The 6,883-nt window shown below is 38.4% G+C and overlaps 1 pseudogene; it reads left to right on the top strand.

Annotated features, from left to right (window-relative positions):
• The first annotated feature begins 1,291 nt into the window (after nt 1-1,291).
• On the top strand, nt 1,292-1,457 carry LOC115305764 (annotated as a pseudogene).
• Nucleotides 1,458-6,883: the final 5,426 nt, after the last annotated feature.

The following is a 6,883-nucleotide window of genomic DNA, read 5'->3' as shown; positions in this document are numbered from 1 at the left end:
TTAGAGAGAAAAGTGAGGGCCAGAGCACACAACCTTTGGAGAACTTTGAATTTTATGTAAGCAAAATTGAAAGTCACTGGAGGCTTTTTAAATCAGATCGAATTGGATTTAAACATTTTGTTTGCTGTTATAGATGAGAGTAGTTGGGCAAGAGAAGAGAGACTGTAGAGTTGGTGTGGCCACAGTAGAGATAATGCAAGTGCATGGAATTGGAATGCATTTTGAAGCTAGAGGTCCTTAATAGATGTCTGTTGAATTAATGAATCTATAATGGGAATAAAACACTCAGCACAGTTACTGGCATGTTTTAAGTACCCAGTCGGTGGTGGTTGTTATAATGATCATTATCCCTCTACGTCTCACAGATGAAATGACAGTATTAACAGTCATGACTGATCAGCTTCCTACTCTGTACTTTATCCCTGTCCCTTTAGCTCTTGCTACTTACAGAAGCTACTCTCTTAAAGTGATGCCCAAGTGTTGAAATCAGTGTAATTTTATTTTTCATTCCCTAATACTTCTCTGCGCCTTTGACTTCCTGCTCCTTGGCAGGCCTTGACCCCTGGAATGATATACTCTTCTAATTCTTCTCGTACATCTCTTGAGGCTCTTTCTCTGTGACTCCTTTTTCTCTTCCTGCCCTCTCAGAATAGAGGTTATCCAAGAATCTGATCTTGAGACCTTCATTCTTATATGCCAGGTCCAGAAGACCAAGTCCTTATCTCTGACCCTATTTCAAGGTTAGTTCTTCATTTCCAATTGATATCTTTTTCTTCCAAAGTCATGACTTAAAACTAGAAGAAGGGAGGGAACTTTATCTGTGTCCTTCAGTTTCCCACTGAAGATTATAAAAATATATATAATTGGAAACCTAGGGAGGTATGCAAAACATAACTTATCAAGGATAGATTCTTATAGAGAACTAAATTTCTGTTGACGGAATTAGGAAGAGTTTTGAATTTGGCCTAAAATATCCATTCCTAAAATTAATCTTATATGTGCTTTTTTGGGCCAGCCTATATGATATTCATTTTTACATCTTGAATAATTCATGTACCACTGACCAGCACAATAAAATATTTCATTTTAAGCATATATCTACATTTCCTAACTCAGCTCTCAATTCTAATTACTGTTCTCACTTTCTGTTTCTCGATGGGAAAAGGAATCCTACATAGAACTGAACAACAGATAATGAACTCCATTAAATAGGGCTGACTGAGTGAGGCTTACCGAGAAGATTTAAGCACAAATTGAATTTTCTTTTTTGAGTTAGAAGTTTCAGAAACTCATTGCTTCTCGGCCTTTTGGCTAAGATCAAGTGTAGAAGTTTCAGAAACTCTTAAATGGGAAAAAAATTATGCATAGATTTGGCTGACTTCGAGGTGGGTGGGCATGCCCTACTGTTTTCCTTTCTTTTGAGGTCTTTTTCTGATCCCCTCCTATTGGATTCTGACGTACATTTGTTTTCTGAACTATGTTTTTCTTAATTAAGATGGGTTTTGGAAAAAGGAAAGGGAAGAGCTGGTTGGGTGGCTTCCCCATTCTCTTGTATACTAGCTCATGTTCTTCTAGTACCATGGGGCAAAAATTCTGCTATATTTAATAAGTCCAGAGAGTCTCAGAGTATTTCTGAGAGACTCATAGGAGATATAAAATATAGAGCTTTGCTGGAGAGAAGTAGGGAGAAGGAAAGCTATTCATGTAGTTTACTCTTCAGGCTTTGTTTTTTGGGCACAAATTTCAGGGTCCCGGATGAAGACCTTGTAGTAGATGAGGGGGCCAACAAACTTTTGGGTGTCTCCAAAAGCATACAGGCTCTACACAGTGGAGGCCTATAAGGCATATCCCCCATGGGATCTGGATCAGTGCCTCACACATATTGGACACTTCATCATGGTTGAATAAATGAGCAAATGAGAAATTGCTCTTTGATTTTCAGAAACACAGAGGATGTCAATGTTTATTGGTCCTAAGTCGATTTGTATTATAGACAATAATTAGAAAGTGATGGAGTTGGAAGGAACAAGACTGGACTTTTCCCTTCCATCTCAATATCCTTTCTGACCAGATTTTCAAAATACTCCATTGTAAAAAGTCCTAGCTTCCAAAGACCTCTACATTAAATCCTTCCATGGGAAAAAGTAATTGTTTAATGTTGTTTTTCTTTTTATCTCCATTTCCTATTCTTATCCCCCCTACCTGCTCTTCAATTTATAATCATGCTCATGTTTGCTTTGATCTCTTTGTTTCTATATTTTATAAAATATGAGTTATGGTGTTATGTGCATTAATTATAATTTACACGGTATTGGGCTACACTATTATTTTAACTTTTTTCTGTGAACTCTAAGATCTACTGACTAGCTGGATAAATATCCAATCCATAACCTTTAATTTTTTTAATTAAAAATGTTTATTTACATTTGAGAGAGAGAGAGAGAGAGAAGAGAGAGAGAGAGAAAATCTGAGCAGGCTCCAGGTTCTGAGCTATCAGCACAGAACCAATGTGGGGTCAAATTAATGAACCATAAGATTATGACCTGAGCAAAAGTTGGATGCTTAAATGACTGAGCAACCCAGGCGCCCCTCAATCCATAACCTTTAAGGCTACGTGGTCCTCCATGGGGAGGCACCCATCACATTTGATCTATTCATTCCTCAGTAGGATACTCAGATTGCCTATGATTTCCCACTCCAAAAGTGGTATAGTGGCAAACATGCATGTACCTGTCACTCTACTGATGTATCTGATAATTTTGCAGACTGTATATACTCAGAAGTGGGATTAATAAGGCATATGTGCAAAATTGTATATTTAACTTAACTGCAGCCACTTTCTCTCCAGAATGCCTTCCTAGTCTGTCTTCCCATCAGCAGTTACGAAAGCTCCTTACGTTCTGTGTTCCTCCAGTGTGGCATTATCTGGCTCTCTACTTTTTGCTGGTCCAATGGATAAAAAGTGATATCCCATTATGGCTTTTAACTTACATTTTAAAAACAAATATATTTCAGTAACGTTTCTTTTTATATGTTGACTTTTTGTGTTTCATCCTCTGTAAACTGATTGCTTTCTTTGCTTATTCTCTGTCCAGGTTCCTGTCTTTTCCTTGTTGAGTATAGAATATTCTTGTCAATTGCAGACATTGCAAATTCCTTTCCAAGTCTGTCATGTCTCTGTTAACTTGGTCCATGACATGTTTTGTTGAACAAAATCTTTAATTTTTATAAAAACAAATTAATGTTTTTGGCCTTACATCTTATACCCTTGGGGTAAGAGCTTTATTAAAGCTTTATTAAGGTAATATTTTTATGACAATAAAAAGGGGCAATGAAAATGTTTTTTGGTAGTTTTATGTCAAACAACATTTCTGCAGAGTTGAATATGAATCTCTTCTAATAGCACTAGACTTCTGCATTACTCTGAGTAACTGAAAGTTTCTGTAGACCTAAGTAGAGAATGAGGTTTGCTTGTGGCACGTTTGTTAAAGAGCTCTCTTACCTAGGTGGAGAGGCTTTTTGAAGAATAATCTTATTCCCAGCAAACTCTAGCTATTTAGCTCAGGGTTTTCTGGAAAAGAAGCTTGAACCTGCCCAGGAGCTGAAGAGTTTAAATGCCATTTTGTCCTCCACTCATTCTCCACTAAGCAACTTTTTCTAATCAAGTCTTATTAAAAATAAATGAGAGAAAGACTGCACTTTGAAGCCACAATGGCTTATACTTACTAGGTTTTTATATTCATTCTTGACCAATTATTAGGAGGTAGGGCTAAATGTTTACATCTTTGCCTCTCCAAATTTGTATACTGAAACCCTACAGCCCAATCATATAGTCTTATTAGAGGAGGTAGGACCTTTGGGAGGTAGTTAGGTCATAGAAGTGGACTCCTTATGAATGGGATTATTTCCTTATAAAAGAGACCCTAGAAATCTTTCTCTTGCTCTCTCCACAATATGAGGATATAATTAGAAAATGACTATCCACAATCCAGAAGAGAGTTTCACTAGAACCTGACCATGCTGGCACCCTGATCGTGGACTTACAGCTTCCCTGGTTATGGTATTCTGTTATAAGCCTGAACTGAGTAAGATACCAGTCATTATAACTAGTGAGATAAATATAGCTTGGTCCCCAAGAAACTAGGTAGTGAAGAAGTTCAAGCTAAACTCATAGTTACAGTGAATTTAGTTGAGTCATGACCTCCCCAAATTTGTGTTCACTGGGAATCTCAGAATATGACCTTTTTAAAAAATAAGACCTTTGTAGATGTAATTAGTTAAGGTTCCTCAGATGAAAACACCCTGGATTCAGGGTGGGCCCTGGCTCCAATTATTTGAGGAGAGGAGAGGACACAGAGATACACACAAGGAAGGAAGCCAACAGAAGATGGAAGTAGAGATTAGAGTTATGTGGCTGTAAGTCACTGAATGCCAGGAGCCACTAAATGCTGGAAATAAAGGAAAGATTCTTCCCTTGAGGTTTCAGAGAGAGCATGGACCTGCTGAAATTTTGATTTTGAACATCAGGCCTCTATAACCTTTTTCTACTGTTGTAAGCCACCAAGTTTGTAGTAATTTGTAACATCAGCCTTAGGAAGTTAGTACAGGTGGAGTGATGTCATGTCTGCTTTTCAGGTTGCAGGTGCCCAGTGGTAACTGGTACCTGGAGAATCCAAAATAAGGAGATACTAAGGACTTCTGAGGAAACTTCCTGCTAAGAAAGTTGTTTTTATTAGCTATTGTCACTCAGAAAGTTGTCTGGTTTTGATGTAAAGACTCTAACACTCACGGTCAGTCCAAATAATGGTCTAATTTTCCACCCTGTAAATCTGAGACTTTGGCAATGACTTAACTCAAGTTTCACCTCATGCTCCAGGCATTCCATCTGGCAGATAATCTCCAATATCCTCTCTTTATATAAACCCTTCCTTTCCCTTAATCGTAGGAGCATTTAAATGGCAATGGATGTGGGAAGGGGGAGAGTCAAGGGGATAATAAGCCTCTCCTGAATTTGGTGAGAGGGGTTAGCCAACAAAAGCCCCATGAAAACCATTAATTTATGCAGTGGTTCTTTGTTGAGAGGCACTGGAGAAGGCTGACTTCAGGCTTGATGTTCTCAGGTTTTCTCATTAGATCCATGTGATTGATGTGAATGATTGCTAAGCATCTCTAAGGTTGACTCTTCTCTATGTGAGGTACCTTTTTGTACAAAATGATGCCCTAGGCTTTGGTGATAGCCCAGTGCTTCCTTTCTGGGGCCTCAACAAACCATGCTCTGAGTCTAATCTTTTCACAACTTTTTGTGTCCTTTTGGGTGTGTGTGGCTCATCTGTCCCCATGGAATACTGCTTTCTATCTCTCATGTCATAACCTCAAGCAAAGGGAAGTTACAGACTTCTGAGAGCAAGCTGAATTTTATTATTTCCCATCCAGTGTCTCTGCTAGGTACGTCTATCTCCTTGATTTCTCTCTATGGTACCCAGATTCTCTTGGAACATGACAATAATGTCTTAGGATTCTAAACTCTATCACATTACTGTATATGTTAAGAGTTTCTTCTTGGCCACCACTTTCAAAGTTATTTCTAACTCTCTGGCAGAGATGCAGACACCATAAGAATATTGCTGTTACTGAAGGACAAGTGTACCAAGAAGTAGAAACCACATCATTATTGTAGGGAAAGCAGATATGACTTAATTAGAAACATATAAGAAAAGTGGGGAAATTGAGATATTCACTGTTGAGGAAAGGAAACTCATAGTGGGGGGCAATGAATGTGAGGAAAATATTTTATTACTAGATGAAGAATTTCAATTGAGAAAGCCTGGGTAGCACTGAGCTGGCTTGGAAACCTCAAGGCTTGAGTGAGCCCAAAGCTGAGGATATTACAGGGATGTTCAGGCATGGAGTCTGAGTCTCCAAATAGGCCATTTGGAGTCACATTCCATTTGTGGAGAGTAGAACTTGGGTCTTGTTCTTCTCAGGTTTTCTTTTCAGATCTGTGTGATCCATATGAATGATGGCCATGCATCTCTAAGGTTGCTTTTTCTCTACATGAGGTTTCTCTTTGTACAAAATGATGCCCTGGGCTTTGGTTCATCCACTTTCAGGTCCTTTAGATGTGGTGGGAGGAGGAGATGGTCAGTGTTCTGAGGGGCTGTATGGACGCTCAAGAAGACTGATCCTCAGACCTCATGTTGGCAATGGAGGCTCAGGGACAACCTCTGCCCAGTAAAGCCTGTATCTGTAAGAATTTTTCACTTCAGAATCTTGGTTTTTGGAGCTAACTTTATTTCAGCTTATTAGAAAGTCCACTATTGATTGAGATTACCAAACTCCACTTGACGTTTAGAGCTCTTCACAATCTGACCTTTCTCTTTTTTTTTTCATGTTTAATTCTCAGTGCATTTTCCATATACCTGTCATCAGTCACAATCATTCCCTCACCATTTCCCATATGTGGCCTTGGGTCAACTGATACTAACCCGTTGCTCAAACTATTCCCTTTACTTAGAATGCCTTCTCTTAATTAATGCCTATGGAAATCCTATACATTTTTTACATCTCAGCTTAATTCACCATCCTCCCCAGATTCTCCTGGGAGGATTTAATGTCATCCCTCTCTCCTTTCCCCTCCTTTCCAAACTTTGAACGTCTGTTACATAATGTATCACATTTTTGTCGTGTGCTAATGTTATTTTATGTACATTTCTGGTTTCTTATTCAGTTTGGAAATATCTTTTTTGTGTGTGTGTGAAATCTATGTAACTTTGTTATACCTAAGACAGTGCTTTGTATTTAGAGATACTCAATAAAGTTTGTTGAATTGATCTCTCTAAAGTTGAGGTAAATCACAGATGTGATTGCATATTGAATGCAGAAA

The sequence above is a fragment of the Suricata suricatta genome, chromosome 10 (assembly GCF_006229205.1).
Source record: "Suricata suricatta isolate VVHF042 chromosome 10, meerkat_22Aug2017_6uvM2_HiC, whole genome shotgun sequence".
Taxonomy (NCBI): Eukaryota; Metazoa; Chordata; class Mammalia; order Carnivora; family Herpestidae; genus Suricata; species Suricata suricatta.
The sequence above is the reverse complement of the archived record's forward strand: the minus strand, read 5'-3'. Positions and strand labels throughout refer to the sequence as shown.